We start from the raw sequence: 20,053 nt of genomic DNA, 5'->3' as shown, positions 1-20,053 counted from the left end.
ACCTTCACATTACCAAGCATCACCTTCACCATACCAAGCATCACCTTCACCATACCAAGCATCACCTTCACCATACCAAGCATCACCTTCACCATACCAAGCATCACCTTCACCATAGCAAGCATCACCTTCACCATAGCAAGCATCACCTTCCATACCAAGCATCACCTTCACCATAGCAAGCATCACCTTCACCATACCAAGCATCACCTTCACCATAGCAAGCATCACCTTCACCATAGCAAGCATCACCTTCACCATAGCAAGCATCACCTTCACCATAGCAAGCATCACCTCCACCATAGCAAGCATCACCTTCACCGTACCAAGCATCACCTTCACCGTACCAAGTATCACCTTCACCGTACCAAGTATCACCTTCACCGTACCAAGTATCACCTTCACCGTACCAAGTATCACCTTCACCGTACCAAGTGTCACCTTCACCATACCAAGTATCACCTTCACCATACCAAGTATCACCTTCACCATACCAAGTATCACCTTCACCATACCAAGTATCACCTTCACCATACCAAGCATCACCTTCACCATACCAAGCATCACCTTCAACATACCAAGCATCACCTTCACCATTCCAAGCATCACTTCACCATACCAAGAATCACCTTCAACATACCAAGCATCACCTTCACCATACCAAGCATCACCTTCACCATAGCAAGCATCACCTTCACCATAGCAAGCATCACCTTCACCATAGCAAGCATCACCTTCACCATAGCAAGCATCACCTTCACCGTACCAAGCATCACCTTCACCATACCAAGCATCACCTTCACCGTACCAAGCATCACCTTCACCATACAAAGTATCACCTTCACCGTACCAAGTATCACCTTCACCATACCAAGTATCACCTTCACCATACAAAGTATCACCTTCACCATACCAAGTATCACCTTCACCATACCAAGTATCACCTTCACCATACCAAGTATCACCTTCACCATACCAAGCATCACCTTCAACATACCAAGCATCACCTTCAACATACCAAGCATCACCTTCACCATACCAAGCATCACCTTCACCATACCAAGCATCACCTTCAACATACCAAGCATCACCTTCACCATACCAAGCATCACCTTCACCATACCAAGCATCACCTTCACATACCAAGCATCACCTTCACCATAGCAAGCATCACCTTCACCATACCAAGCACCACCTTCATCATAGCAAGCATCACCTTCACTATAGCAAGCATCACCTTCACCATAGCAAGCATCACCTTCACCATAGCAAGCATCACCTCCACCATAGCAAGCATCACCTTCACCAAAGCAAGCATCATCTTCACCATAGCAAGCATCACCTTCACCATAGCAAGCATCACCTTCACCATAGCAAGCATCACCTTCACCATAGCAAGCATCACCTTCACCATAGCAAGCATCACCTTCACCATAGCAAGCATCACCTCCACCATAGCAAGCATCACCTCCACCATAGCAAGCATCACCTCCACCATAGCAAGCATCACCTCCACCATAGCAAGCATCACCTCCACCATAGCAAGCATCACCTCCACCATAGCAAGCATCACCTCCACCATAGCAAGCATCACTTCTACCATAGCAAGCATCACCTCCACCATAGCAAGCATCACCTTCACCATAGCAAGCATCACCTTCACCATAGCAAGCACACCTTCACGATAGCAAGCATCACCTCCACCATAGCAAGCATCACCTTCACCATACCAAGCATCACCTTCACCATAGCAAGCATCACCTCCACCATAGCAAGCATCACCTTCACCATAGCAAGCATCACCTTCACCATACCAAGCATCACCTTCACCATACCAAGCATCACCTTCACCATACCAACCATCAACTTCACCATACCAAGCATCACCCTCACCATACCAAGCATCACCTTCACCATAGCAAGCATCACCTTCACCATACCAAGCATCACCTTCACCATAGCAAGCATCACCTCCACCATAGCAAGCATCACCTTCACCATAGCAAGCATCACCTTCACCATACCAAGCATCACCTTCACCATACCAAGCATCACCTTCACCATACCAACCATCAACTTCACCATACCAAGCATCACCCTCACCATACCAAGCATCACCTTCACCATACAAAGCATCACCTTCACCATACCAAGCATCACCTTCACCATACCAAGCATCACCTTCACCATACCAAGCACCACTTTCATCATAGCAAGCATCACCTTCACTATAGCAAGCATCACCTTCACCATAGCAAGCATCACCTTCACCATAGCAAGCATCACCTCCACCATAGCAAGCATCACCTTCACCAAAGCAAGCATCACCTTCACCATAGCAAGCATCACCTTCACCATAGCAAGCATCACCTTCACCATACCAAGCATCACCTTCACCATACCAAGCATCACCTTCACCATACCAAGCATCACCTTCACCATACCAAGCATCACCTTCACCATACCAAGCATCACCTTCACCATACCAAGCATCACCTTCACCATACCAAGCATCACCTTCACCATACCAAGCATCACCTTCACCATACTAAGCATCACCTTCACCATACCAAGCATCACCTTCACCATACCAAGCATCACCTTCACCATAGCAAGCATCACCTTCACCATAGCAAGCATCACCTTCACCATAGCAAGCATCACTTTCCATACCAAGCATCACCTTCACCATAGCAAGCAACACCTTCCCCATACCAAGCATCACCTTCACCATAGCAAGCATCACCTTCACCATAGCAAGCATCACCTTCACCATAGCAAGCATCACCTTCACCATAGCAAGCATCACCTTCACCAAAGCAAGCATCACCTTCACCATAGCAAGCATCACCTTCACCGTACCAAGCATCACCTTCACCATACCAAGCATCACCTTCACCATACCAAGCATCACCTTCACCATACCAAGCATCACCTTCACCATACCAAGCATCACCTTCACCATACCAAGCATCACCTTCACCATACCAAGCATCAACTTCACCATACCAAGCATCACCTTCACCATACCAAGCATCACCTTCACCATACCAAGCATCACCTTCACCATACCAAGCAACACATTCACCATACCAAGCAACACATTCACCATACCAAGCATCACCTTCACCATACCAAGCAACACCTTCACCATACCAAGCAACACCTTCACCATACCAAGCATCACCTTCACCATACCAAGCATCACCTTCAACATACCAAGCATCACCTTCAACATACCAAGCATCACCTTCAACATACCACGCATCACCTTCACCATACCAAGCATCACCTTCACCATACCAAGCATCACCTTCACCAAACCAAGCATCACCTTCACCATACCAAGCATCACCTTCACCAAAGCAAGCATCACCTTCACCATAGCAGCATCACCTTCACCATAGCAAGCATCACCTTCACCATACCAAGCATCACCTTCACCATAGCAAGCATCACCTTCACCATAGCAAGCATCACCTTCACCATACCAAGCATCACCTTCACCATACCAAGCATCACCTTCACCATACCAAGCATCACCTTCACCATACCAAGCATCACCTTCACCATACCAAGCATCACCTTCACCATACCAAGCATCACCTTCACCATACCAAGCATCACCTTCACCATACCAAGCATCACCTTCACCATACCAAGCATCACCTTCACCATACCAAGCATCACCTTCACCATACCAAGCATCACCTTCACCATACCAAGCATCACCTTCACCATAGCAAGCATCACCTTCCATACCAAGCATCACCTTCAGCATAGCAAGCATCACCTTCCATACCAAGCATCACCTTCACCATAGCAAGCATCACCGTCACCATACCAAGCATCACCTTCACCATAGCAAGCGTCACCTTCACCATAGCAAGCATCACATTCACCATAGCAAGCATCACCTTCACCATAGCAAGCATCACCTTCACCATAGCAAGCATCACCTTCACCATAGCAAGCATCACCTTCACTGTACCAAGCATCACCTTCACCGTACCAAGCATCACCTTCACCGTAGCAAGCATCACCTTCACCGTACCAAGCATCACCTTCACCGTACCAAGCATCACCTTCACCGTGCCAAGCATCACCTTCACCGTACCAAGCATCACCTTCACCGTACCAAGCATCACCTTCACCGTACCAAGCATCACCTTCACCGTACCAAGCATCACCTTCACCGTACCAAGTATCACCTTCACCGTACCAAGTATCACCTTCACCGTACCAAGTATCACCTTCACCGTACCAAGTATCACCTTCACCGTACCAAGTATCACCTTCACCATACCAAGTATCACCTTCACCATACCAAGTATCACCTTCACCATACCAAGTATCACCTTCACCATACCAAGCATCACTTTCACCATACCAAGCATCACCTTCAACATACCAAGCATCACCTTCACCATTCCAAGCATCACTTCACCATACCAAGAATCACCTTCAACATACCAAGCATCACCTTCACCATACCAAGCATCACCTTCACCATAGCAAGCATCACCTTCACCATAGCAAGCATCACCTTCACCATAGCAAGCATCACCTCCACCATAGCAAGCATCACCTTCACCATAGCAAGCATCACCTCCACCATAGCAAGCATCACCTCCACCATAGCAAGCATCACCTTCACCAAAGCAAGCATCACCTTCACCATAGCAAGCATCACCTTCACCATAGCAAGCATCACCTTCACCATACCAAGCATCACCTTCACCATAGCAAGCATCACCTCCACCATAGCAAGCATCACCTTCACCATAGCAAGCATCACCTTCACCATAGCAAGCATCACCTTCACCATACCAAGCATCACCTTCACCATACCAAGCATCACCTTCACCATACCAAGCATCACCTTCACCATACCAAGCATCACCTTCACCATACCAAGCATCACCTTCACCATACCAAGCATAACCTTCACATTACCAAGCATCACCTTCACCATACCAAGCATCACCTTCACCATACCAAGCATCACCTTCACCATACCAAGCATCACCTTCACCATACCAAGCATCACCTTCACCATACCAAGCATCACCTTCACCATAGCAAGCATCACCTTCACCATAGCAAGCATCACCTTCCATACCAAGCATCACCTTCACCATAGCAAGCATCACCTTCACCATACCAAGCATCACCTTCACCATAGCAAGCATCACCTTCACCATAGCAAGCATCACCTTCACCATAGCAAGCATCACCTTCACCATAGCAAGCATCACCTTCACCATAGCAAGCATCACCTTCACTGTACCAAGCATCACCTTCACCGTACCAAGCATCACCTTCACCGTAGCAAGCATCACCTTCACCGTACCAAGCATCACCTTCACCGTACCAAGCATCACCTTCACCGTGCCAAGCATCAACTTCACCGTACCAAGCATCACCTTCACCGTACCAAGCATCACCTTCACCGTACCAAGCATCACCTTCACCATACCAAGCATCACCTTCACCATACCAAGCATCACCTTCAACATACCAAGCATCACCTCCACCATAGCAAGCATCACCTTCACCATACCAAGTATCACCTTCACCATACCAAGCATCACCTTCACCATACCAAGCATCACCTTCACCATACCAAGCATCACCTTCACCATACCAAGCAACACCTTCACCATACCAAGCAACACCTTCACCATACCAAGCAACACCTTCACCATACCAAGCAACACCTTCACCATACCAAGCAACACCTTCACCATACCAAGCATCACCTTCACCATACCAAGCATCACCTTCAACATACCAAGCATCACCTCCACCATAGCAAGCATCCCCTCCACCATAGCAAGCATCACCTCCACCATAGCAAGCATCACCTCCACCATAGCAAGCATCACCTCCACCATAGCAAGCATCACTTCCACCATAGCAAGCATCACCTCCTCCATAGCAAGCATCACCTTCACCATAGCAAGCATCACCTTCACCATAGCAAGCACACCTCCACCATAGCAAACATCACCTCCACCATAGCAAGCATCACCTCCACCATAGCAAGCATCACTTCCACCATAGCAAGCATCACCTCCACCATATCAAGCATCACCTTCACCATAGCAAGCATCACCTTCACCATAGCGAGCATCACCTTCACCACAGCAAGCATCACCTTCACCATAGCAAGCATCACCTTCACCATAGCAAGCATCACCTCCACCATAGCAAGCATCAAGTTCACCATAGCAAGCATCACCTTCACCATAGCAAGCATCACCTTCACCATAGCAAGCATCACCTTCACCATAGCAAGCATCACCTTCACCATAGCAAGCATAACCTCCACCATAGCAAGCATCACCTTCACCATAGCAAGCATAACCTTCAGCATACCAAGCATCACCTTCACCATAGCAAGCATCACCTTCACCATACCAAGCATCACCTTCACCATAGCAAGCATCACCTCCACCATAGCAAGCATCACCTTCACCATACCAAGCATCACCTTCACCATACCAAGCATCACCTTCACCATACGAAGCATCACCTTCACCATACCAAGCATCACCTTCACCATACCAAGCATCACCTTCACCATACCAAGCATCACCTTCACCATACCAAGCATCACCTTCACCATACCAAGCATCACCTTCACCATACCAAGCATCACCTTCACCATACCAAGCAACACCTTCACCATACCAAGCAACACCTTCACCATACCAAGCAACACCTTCACCATACCAAGCATCACCTTCACCATACCAAGCATCACCTCCACCATAGCAAGCATCACCTTCACCATACCAAGTATCACCTTCACCATACCAAGCATCACCTTCACCATACCAAGCATCACCTTCACCATACCAAGCAACACCTTCACCATACCAAGCAACACCTTCACCATACCAAGCAACACCTTCACCATACCAAGCAACACCTTCACCATACCAAGCAACACCTTCACCATACCAAGCATCACCTTCACCATACCAAGCATTACCTTCAACATACCAAGCATCACCTCCACCATAGCAAGCATCACCTCCACCATAGCAATCATCACCTCCACCATAGCAAGCATCACCTCCACCATAGCAAGCATCACCTCCACCATAGCAAGCATCACTTCCACCATAGCAAGCATCACCTCCTCCATAGCAAGCATCACCTTCACCATAGCAAGCATCACCTTCACCATAGCAAGCACACCTCCACCATAGCAAGCATCACCTCCACCATAGCAAGCATCACCTCCACCATAGCAAGCATCACTTCCACCATAGCAAGCATCACCTCCACCATATCAAGCATCACCTTCACCATAGCAAGCATCACCTTCACCATAGCGAGCATCACCTTCACCATAGCAAGCATCACCTTCACCATAGCAAGCATCACCTTCACCATAGCAAGCATCACCTCCACCATAGCAAGCATCAAGTTCACCATAGCAAGCATCACCTTCACCATAGCAAGCATCACCTTCACCATAGCAAGCATCACCTTCACCATAGCAAGCATCACCTTCACCATAGCAAGCATAACCTCCACCATAGCAAGCATCACCTTCACCATAGCAAGCATAACCTTCACCATACCAAGCATCACCTTCACCATAGCAAGCATCACCTTCACCATACCAAGCATCACCTTCACCATAGCAAGCATCACCTCCACCATAGCAAGCATCACCTTCACCATACCAAGCATCACCTTCACCATACGAAGCATCACCTTCACCATACCAAGCATCACCTTCACCATACCAAGCATCACCTTCACCATACCAAGCATCACCTTCACCATACCAAGCATCACCTTCACCATACCAAGCATCACCTTCACCATACCAAGCATCACCTTCACCATACCAAGCATCACCTTCACCATACCAAGCATCACCTTCACCATACCAAGCATCACCTTCACCATAGCAAGCATCACCTTCACCATAGCAAGCATCACCTTCACCATACCAAGCATCACCTTCACCATAGCTAGCATCACCTTCACCATAGCAAGCATCACCTTCACCATAGCAAGCATCACCTCCACCATAGCAAGCATCACCACCACCATAGCAAGCATCACCTCCACCATAGCAAGCATCACCTCCACTATAGCAAGCATCACCTCCACCATAGCAAGTATCACCTTCACCATACCAAGTATCACCTTCACCATACCAAGCATCACCTTCACCACACCAAGCATCACCTTCACCATACCAAGCATCACCTTCACCATACCAAGCATCACCTTCACCATACCAAGCAACACCTTCACCATACCAAGCAACACCTTCACCATACCAAGCAACACCTTCACCATACCAAGCAACACCTTCACCATACCAAGCATCACCTTCACCATACCAAGCATCACCTTCAACATACCAAGCATCACCTTCACCATACCAAGCATCACCTTCACCATACCAAGCATCACCTTCACCATACCAAGCATCACCTTCACCATAGCAAGCATCACCTTCACCATACCAAGCACCACCTTCACCATAGCAAGCATCACCTTCACCATAGCAAGCATCACCTTCACCATAGCAAGCATCACCTTCATCGTACCAAGCATCACCTTCACCATACCAAGCATCACCTTCACCGTACCAAGTATCACCTTCACCGTACAAAGTATCACCTTCACCGTACCAAGTATCACATTCACCATACCAAGTATCACCTTCACCATACAAAGTATCACCTTCACCATACCAAGTATCACCTTCACCATACCAAGTATCACCTTCACCATACCAAGTATCACCTTCACCATACCAAGCATCACCTTCAACATACCAAGCATCACCTACAACATACCAAGCATCACCTTCACCATACCAAGCATCACCTTCACCATACCAAGCATCACCTTCAACATACCAAGCATCACCTTCACCATACCAAGCATCACCTTCACCATACCAAGCATCACCTTCACATACCAAGCATCACCTTCACCATAGCAAGCATCACCTTCACCACACCAAGCACCACCTTCATCATAGCAAGCATCACCTTCACTATAGCAAGCATCACCTTCACCATAGCAAGCATCACCTTCACCATAGCAAGCATCACCTCCACCATAGCAAGCATCACCTTCACCATAGCAAGCATCACCTTCACCATAGCAAGCATCACCTTCACCATAGCAAGCATCACCTTCACCATAGCAAGCATCACCTTCACCATACCAAGCATCACCTTCACCATACCAAGCATCACCTTCACCATACCAACCATCAACTTCACCATACCAAGCATCACCCTCACCATACCAAGCATCACCTTCACCATACCAAGCATCACCTTCACCATACCAAGCATCACCTTCACCATACCAAGCATCACCTTCACCATACCAAGCACCACCTTCATCATAGCAAGCATCACCTTCACTATAGCAAGCATCACCTTCACCATAGCAAGCATCACCTTCACCATAGCAAGCATCACCTCCACCATAGCAAGCATCACCTTCACCAAAGCAAGCATCACCTTCACCATAGCAAGCATCACCTTCACCATAGCAAGCATCACCTTCACCATAGCAAGCATCACCTTCACCATAGCAAGCATCACCTTCACCATAGCAAGCATCACCTTCACCATAGCAAGCATCACCTCCACCATAGCAAGCATCACCTCCACCATAGCAAGCATCACCTCCACCATAGCAAGCATCACCTCCACCATAGCAAGCATCACCTCCACCATAGCAAGCATCACCTCCACCATAGCAAGCATCACCTACACCATAGCAAGCATCACCTCCACCATAGCAAGCATCACCTCCACCATAGCAAGCATCACTTCCACCATAACAAGCATCACCTTCACCATAGCAAGCATCACCTCCACCATAGCAAGCATCACCTCCACCATAGAAAGCATCACCTTCACCAAAGCGAGCATCACCTTCACCATAGCAAGCATCACATTCACCATACCAAGCATCACCTTCACCATAGCAAGCATCACCTCCACCATAGCAAGCATCACCTTCACCATACCAAGCATCACCTTCACCATACCAAGCATCACCTTCACCATACGAAGCATCACCTTCACCATACCAAGCATCACCTTCACCATACCAAGCATCACCTTCACCATACCAAGCAACACCTTCACCATACCAAGCAACACCTTCACCATACCAAGCAACACCTTCACCATACCAAGCATCACCTTCACCATACCAAGCATCACCTCCACCATAGCAAGCATCACCTTCACCATACCAAGTATCACCTTCACCATACCAAGCATCACCTTCACCATACCAAGCATCACCTTCACCATACCAAGCAACACCTTCACCATACCAAGCAACACCTTCACCATACCAAGCAACACCTTCACCATAGCAAGCATCACCTTCACCATAGCAAGCATCACCTTCACCATAGCAAGCATCACTTTCCATACCAAGCATCACCTTCACCATAGCAAGCAACACCTTCCCCATACCAAGCATCACCTTCACAATAGCAAGCATCACCTTCACCATAGCAAGCATCACCTTCACCATAGCAAGCATCACCTTCACCAAAGCAAGCATCACCTTCACCATAGCAAGCATCACCTTCACCGTACCAAGCATCACCTTCACCATACCAAGCATCACCTTCACCATACCAAGCATCACCTTCACCATACCAAGCATCACCTTCACCATACCAAGCATCACCTTCACCATACCAAGCATCACCTTCACCATACCAAGCATCACCTTCACCATACCAAGCATCACCTTCACCATACCAAGCATCACCTTCACCATACCAAGCAACACATTCACCATACCAAGCATCACCTTCACCATACCAACCAACACCTTCACCATACCAAGCAACACCTTCACCATACCAAACATCACCTTCACCATACCAAGCATCACCTTCACCATACCAAGCATCACCTTCAACATACCAAGCATCACCTTCAACATACCAAGCATCACCTTCACCATACCAAGCATCACCTTCACCATACCAAGCATCACCTTCACCATACCAAGCATCACCTTCACCATACCAAGCATCACCTTCACCATACCAAGCATCACCTTCACCATACCAAGCATAACCTTCACCATACCAAGCATCACCTTCACCGTAGCAGGCATCACCTTCACCGTAGCCAACATCACCTTCACCGTAGCAAGCATCACCTTCACCATACCAAGCATCACCTTCACCATACCAAGCATCACCTTCACCATACCAAGCATCACCTTCACCATACCAAGCATCACCTTCACCATACCAAGCATCACCTTCACCATACCAAGCATCACCTTCACCATACTAAGCATCACCTTCACCATACCAAGCATCAGCTTCACCATACCAAGCATCAGCTTCACCATACCAAGCATCACCTTCACCATAGCAAGCATCACTTCCACCATAGCAAGCATCACCTCCACCATAGCAAGCATCACCTTCACCATAGCAAGCATCACCTTCACCATAGCAAGCACACCTTCACCATACCAAGCATCAGCTTCAGCATACCAAGCATCAGCTTCACCATACCAAGCATCACCTTCACCATAGCAAGCATCACTTCCACCATAGCAAGCATCACCTCCACCATAGCAAGCATCACCTTCACCATAGCAAGCATCACCTTCACCATAGCGAGCACACCTTCACGATAGCAAGCATCACCTCCACCATAGCAAGCATCACCTTCACCATACCAAGCATCACCTTCACCATACCAAGCATCACCTTCACCATACCAAGCATCACCTTCACCATAGCAAGCATCACCTCCACCATAGCAAGCATCACCTCCACCATAGCAAGCATCACCTCCACCATAGCAAGCATCACCTTCACCATAGCAAGCATCACCTTCACAATACCAAGCATCACCTTCACCATAGCAAGCATCACCTCCACCATAGCAAGCATCACCTTCACCATAGCAAGCATCACCTTCACCATACCAAGCATCACCTTCACCATACCAAGCATCACCTTCACCATACCAAGCATCACCTTCACCATACCAAGCATCACCTTCACCATACCAAGCATCACCTTCACCATACCAAGCAACACCTTCACCATACCAAGCAACACCTTCACCATACCAAGCAACACCTTCACCATACCAAGCATCACCTTCACCATACCAAGCATCACCTTCAACATACCAAGCATCACCTCCACCATAGCAAGCATCACCTCCACCATAGCAAGCATCACCTCCACCATAGCAAGCATCACCTCCACCATAGCAAGCATCACTTCCACCATAGCAAGCATCACCTCCTCCATAGCAAGCATCACCTTCACCATAGCAAGCATCACCTTCACCATAGCAAGCACACCTCCACCATAGCAAGCATCACCTCCACCATAGCAAGCATCACTTCCACCATAGCAAGCATCACCTCCACCATATCAAGCATCACCTTCACCATAGCAAGCATCACCTTCACCATAGCGAGCATCACCTTCACCATAGCAAGCATCACCTTCACCATAGCAAGCATCACCTTCACCATAGCAAGCATCACCTCCACCATAGCAAGCATCAAGTTCACCATAGCAAGCATCACCTTCACCATAGCAAGCATCACCTTCACCATAGCAAGCATCACCTTCACCATAGCAAGCATCACCTTCACCATAGCAAGCATAACCTCCACCATAGCAAGCATCACCTTCACCATAGCAAGCATAACCTTCACCATACCAAGCATCACCTTCACCGTAGCAGGCATCACCTTCACCGTAGCCAACATCACCTTCACCGTAGCAAGCATCACCTTCACCATACCAAGCATCACCTTCACCATACCAAGCATCACCTTCACCATACCAAGCATCACCTTCACCATACCAAGCATCACCTTCACCATACCAAGCATCACCTTCACCATACCAAGCATCACCTTCACCATACTAAGCATCACCTTCACCATACCAAGCATCAGCTTCACCATACCAAGCATCAGCTTCACCATACCAAGCATCACTTCCACCATAGCAAGCATCACTTCCACCATAGCAAGCATCACCTTCACCATAGCAAGCATCACCTTCACCATAGCAAGCACACCTTCACGATAGCAAGCATCACCTCCACCATAGCAAGCATCACCTTCACCATACCAAGCATCACCTTCACCATACCAAGCATCACCTTCACCATACCAAGCATCACCTTCACCATAGCAAGCATCACCTTCACCATAGCAAGCATCACCTTCACCATACCAAGCATCACCTTCACCATAGCAAGCATCACCTCCACCATAGCAAGCATCACCTTCACCATACCAAGCATCACCTTCACCATACCAAGCATCACCTTCACCATACCAAGCATCACCTTCACCATACCAAGCATCACCTTCACCATACCAAGCATCACCTTCACCATACCAAGCATCACCTTCACCATACCAAGCATCACCTTCACCATACCAAGCATCACCTTCACCATACCAAGCATCACCTTCACCATACCAAGCATCACCTTCACCATACTAAGCATCACCTTCACCATACCAAGCATCAGCTTCACCATACCAAGCATCAGCTTCACCATACCAAGCATCACCTTCACCATAGCAAGCATCACTTCCACCATAGCAAGCATCACCTCCACCATAGCAAGCATCACCTTCACCATAGCAAGCATCACCTTCACCATAGCGAGCACACCTTCACGATAGCAAGCATCACCTCCACCATAGCAAGCATCACCTTCACCATACCAAGCATCACCTTCACCATACCAAGCATCACCTTCACCATACCAAGCATCACCTTCACCATAGCAAGCATCACCTTCACCATACCAAGCATCACCTTCACCATAGCAAGCATCACCTCCACCATAGCAAGCATCACCTTCACCATAGCAAGCATCACCTTCACCATACCAAGCATCACCTTCACCATACCAAGCATCACCTTCACCATACCAAGCATCACCTTCACCATACCAAGCATCACCTTCACCATACCAAGCATCACCTTCACCATACCAAGCATCACCTTCACCATACCAAGCATCACCTTCACCATACCAAGCATCACCTTCACCATACCAAGCATCACCTTCACCATACCAAGCATCACCTTCACCATACCAAGCATCACCTTCACCATACCAAGCATCACCTTCACCATACCAAGCATCACCTTCACCATACCAAGCATCACCTTCACCATACCAAGCATCACATTCACCATACTAAGCATCACCTTCAACATACCAAGCATCACCTTCACCATACCAAGCATCACCTTCACCATAGCAAGCATCACCTTCACCATACCAAGCATCACCTTCACCATACCAAGCATAACCTTCACCATACCAAGCATCACCTTCACCGTAGCAGGCATCACCTTCACCGTAGCCAACATCACCTTCACCGTAGCAAGCATCACCTTCACCATACCAAGCATCACCTTCACCATACCAAGCATCACCTTCACCATACCAAGCATCACCTTCACCATACCAAGCATCACCTTCACCATACCAAGCATCACCTTCACCATACCAAGCATCACCTTCACCATACTAAGCATCACCTTCACCATACCAAGCATCAGCTTCACCATACCAAGCATCAGCTTCACCATACCAAGCATCACCTTCACCATAGCAAGCATCACTTCCACCATAGCAAGCATCACCTCCACCATAGCAAGCATCACCTTCACCATAGCAAGCATCACCTTCACCATAGCAAGCACACCTTCACGATAGCAAGCATCACCTCCACCATAGCAAGCATCACCTTCACCATACCAAGCATCACCTTCACCATACCAAGCATCACCTTCACCATACCAAGCATCACCTTCACCATACCAAGCATCACCTTCACCATACCAAGCATCACCTTCACCATACCAAGCATCACCTTCACCATACCAAGCATCACCTTCACCATACCAAGCATCACCTTCACCATACCAAGCATCACCTTCACCATACCAAGCATCACCTTCACCATACTAAGCATCAGCTTCACCATACCAAGCATCAGCTTCAGCATACCAAGCATCAGCTTCACCATACCAAGCATCACCTTCACCATAGCAAGCATCACTTCCACCATAGCAAGCATCACCTCCACCATAGCAAGCATCACCTTCACCATAGCAAGCATCACCTTCACCATAGCGAGCACACCTTCACGATAGCAAGCATCACCTCCACCATAGCAAGCATCACCTTCACCATACCAAGCATCACCTTCACCATACCAAGCATCACCTTCACCATACCAAGCATCACCTTCACCATAGCAAGCATCACCTCCACCATAGCAAGCATCACCTCCACCATAGCAAGCATCACCTCCACCATAGCAAGCATCACCTTCACCATAGCAAGCATCACCTTCACAATACCAAGCATCACCTTCACCATAGCAAGCATCACCTCCACCATAGCAAGCATCACCTTCACCATAGCAAGCATCACCTTCACCATACCAAGCATCACCTTCACCATACCAAGCATCACCTTCACCATACCAAGCATCACCTTCACCATACCAAGCATCACCTTCACCATACCAAGCATCACCTTCACCATACCAAGCAACACCTTCACCATACCAAGCAACACCTTCACCATACCAAGCAACACCTTCACCATACCAAGCATCACCTTCACCATACCAAGCATCACCTTCAACATACCAAGCATCACCTCCACCATAGCAAGCATCACCTCCACCATAGCAAGCATCACCTCCACCATAGCAAGCATCACCTCCACCATAGCAAGCATCACTTCCACCATAGCAAGCATCACCTCCTCCATAGCAAGCATCACCTTCACCATAGCAAGCATCACCTTCACCATAGCAAGCACACCTCCACCATAGCAAGCATCACCTCCACCATAGCAAGCATCACTTCCACCATAGCAAGCATCACCTCCACCATATCAAGCATCACCTTCACCATAGCAAGCATCACCTTCACCATAGCGAGCATCACCTTCACCATAGCAAGCATCACCTTCACCATAGCAAGCATCACCTTCACCATAGCAAGCATCACCTCCACCATAGCAAGCATCAAGTTCACCATAGCAAGCATCACCTTCACCATAGCAAGCATCACCTTCACCATAGCAAGCATCACCTTCACCATAGCAAGCATCACCTTCACCATAGCAAGCATAACCTCCACCATAGCAAGCATCACCTTCACCATAGCAAGCATAACCTTCACCATACCAAGCATCACCTTCACCGTAGCAGGCATCACCTTCACCGTAGCCAACATCACCTTCACCGTAGCAAGCATCACCTTCACCATACCAAGCATCACCTTCACCATACCAAGCATCACCTTCACCATACCAAGCATCACCTTCACCATACCAAGCATCACCTTCACCATACCAAGCATCACCTTCACCATACCAAGCATCACCTTCACCATACTAAGCATCACCTTCACCATACCAAGCATCAGCTTCACCATACCAAGCATCACCTTCACCATAGCAAGCATCACTTCCACCATAGCAAGCATCACCTCCACCATAGCAAGCATCACCTTCACCATAGCAAGCATCACCTTCACCATAGCGAGCACACCTTCACGATAGCAAGCATCACCTCCACCATAGCAAGCATCACCTTCACCATACCAAGCATCACCTTCACCATACCAAGCATCACCTTCACCATACCAAGCATCACCTTCACCAAAGCAAGCATCACCTTCACCATACCAAGCATCACCTTCACCATAGCAAGCATCACCTCCACCATAGCAAGCATCACCTTCACCATAGCAAGCATCACCTTCACCATACCAAGCATCACCTTCACCATACCAAGCATCACCTTCACCATACCAAGCATCACCTTCACCATACCAAGCATCACCTTCACCATACCAAGCATCACCTTCACCATACCAAGCATCACCTTCACCATACCAAGCATCACCTTCACCATACCAAGCATCACCTTCACCATACCAAGCATCACCTTCACCATACCAAGCATCACCTTCACCATACCAAGCATCACCTTCACCATACCAAGCATCACCTTCACCATACCAAGCATCACCTTCACCATACCAAGCATCACCTTCACCATACCAAGCATCACCTTCACCATACCAAGCATCACCTTCACCATACTAAGCATCACCTTCAACATACCAAGCATCACCTTCACCATACCAAGCATCACCTTCACCATAGCAAGCATCACCTTCACCATAGCAAGCATCACCTTCACCATAGCAAGCATCACTTTCCATACCAAGCATCACCTTCACCATAGCAAGCAACACCTTCCCCATACCAAGCATCACCTTCACCATAGCAAGCATCACCTTCACCATAGCAAGCATCACCTTCACCATAGCAAGCATCACCTTCACCATAGCAAGCATCACCTTCACCAAAGCAAGCATCACCTTCACCATAGCAAGCATCACCTTCACCGTACCAAGCATCACCTTCACCATACCAAGCATCACCTTCACCATACCAAGCATCACCTTCACCATACCAAGCATCACCTTCACCATACCAAGCATCACCTTCACCATACCAAGCATCACCTTCACCATACCAAGCATCACCTTCACCATACCAAGCATCACCTTCACCATACTAAGCATCACCTTCACCATACCAAGCATCAGCTTCACCATACCAAGCATCAGCTTCACCATACCAAGCATCACCTTCACCATAGCAAGCATCACTTCCACCATAGCAAGCATCACCTCCACCATAGCAAGCATCACCTTCACCATAGCAAGCATCACCTTCACCATAGCAAGCACACCTTCACGAGAGCAAGCATCACCTCCACCATAGCAAGCATCACCTTCACCATACCAAGCATCACCTTCACCATACCAAGCATCACCTTCACCATACCAAGCATCACCTTCACCATACCAAGCATCACCTTCACCATACCAAGCATCACCTTCACCATACCAAGCATCACCTTCACCATACCAAGCATCACCTTCACCATACCAAGCATCACCTTCACCATACCAAGCATCACCTTCACCATACCAAGCATCACCTTCACCATACTAAGCATCAGCTTCACCATACCAAGCATCAGCTTCAGCATACCAAGCATCAGCTTCACCATACCAAGCATCACCTTCACCATAGCAAGCATCACTTCCACCATAGCAAGCATCACCTCCACCATAGCAAGCATCACCTTCACCATAGCAAGCATCACCTTCACCATAGCGAGCACACCTTCACGATAGCAAGCATCACCTCCACCATAGCAAGCATCACCTTCACCATACCAAGCATCACCTTCACCATACCAAGCATCACCTTCACCATACCAAGCATCACCTTCACCATAGCAAGCATCACCTCCACCATAGCAAGCATCACCTCCACCATAGCAAGCATCACCTCCACCATAGCAAGCATCACCTTCACCATAGCAAGCATCACCTTCACAATACCAAGCATCACCTTCACCATAGCAAGCATCACCTCCACCATAGCAAGCATCACCTTCACCATAGCAAGCATCACCTTCACCATACCAAGCATCACCTTCACCATACCAAGCATCACCTTCACCATACCAAGCATCACCTTCACCATACCAAGCATCACCTTCACCATACCAAGCATCACCTTCACCATACCAAGCAACACCTTCACCATACCAAGCAACACCTTCACCATACCAAGCAACACCTTCACCATACCAAGCATCACCTTCACCATACCAAGCATCACCTTCAACATACCAAGCATCACCTCCACCATAGCAAGCATCACCTCCACCATAGCAAGCATCACCTCCACCATAGCAAGCATCACCTCCACCATAGCAAGCATCACTTCCACCATAGCAAGCATCACCTCCTCCATAGCAAGCATCACCTTCACCATAGCAAGCATCACCTTCACCATAGCAAGCACACCTCCACCATAGCAAGCATCACCTCCACCATAGCAAGCATCACTTCCACCATAGCAAGCATCACCTCCACCATATCAAGCATCACCTTCACCATAGCAAGCATCACCTTCACCATAGCGAGCATCACCTTCACCATAGCAAGCATCACCTTCACCATAGCAAGCATCACCTTCACCATAGCAAGCATCACCTCCACCATAGCAAGCATCAAGTTCACCATAGCAAGCATCACCTTCACCATAGCAAGCATCACCTTCACCATAGCAAGCATCACCTTCACCATAGCAAGCATCACCTTCACCATAGCAAGCATAACCTCCACCATAGCAAGCATCACCTTCACCATAGCAAGCATAACCTTCACCATACCAAGCATCACCTTCACCGTAGCAGGCATCACCTTCACCGTAGCCAACATCACCTTCACCGTAGCAAGCATCACCTTCACCATACCAAGCATCACCTTCACCATACCAAGCATCACCTTCACCATACCAAGCATCACCTTCACCATACCAAGCATCACCTTCACCATACCAAGCATCACCTTCACCATACCAAGCATCACCTTCACCATACTAAGCATCACCTTCACCATACCAAGCATCAGCTTCACCATACCAAGCATCAGCTTCACCATACCAAGCATCACTTCCACCATAGCAAGCATCACTTCCACCATAGCAAGCATCACCTTCACCATAGCAAGCATCACCTTCACCATAGCAAGCACACCTTCACGATAGCAAGCATCACCTCCACCATAGCAAGCATCACCTTCACCATACCAAGCATCACCTTCACCATACCAAGCATCACCTTCACCATACCAAGCATCACCTTCACCATAGCAAGCATCACCTTCACCATAGCAAGCATCACCTTCACCATACCAAGCATCACCTTCACCATAGCAAGCATCACCTCCACCATAGCAAGCATCACCTTCACCATACCAAGCATCACCTTCACCATACCAAGCATCACCTTCACCATACCAAGCATCACCTTCACCATACCAAGCATCACCTTCACCATACCAAGCATCACCTTCACCATACCAAGCATCACCTTCACCATA

Source organism: Amblyomma mixtum, unplaced genomic scaffold (genome assembly GCF_055824585.1).
Source record: "Amblyomma mixtum isolate Tamu unplaced genomic scaffold, ASM5582458v1 scaffold_14, whole genome shotgun sequence".
NCBI lineage: Eukaryota > Metazoa > Arthropoda > Arachnida > Ixodida > Ixodidae > Amblyomma > Amblyomma mixtum.
This window is presented reverse-complemented; position numbering follows the sequence as displayed.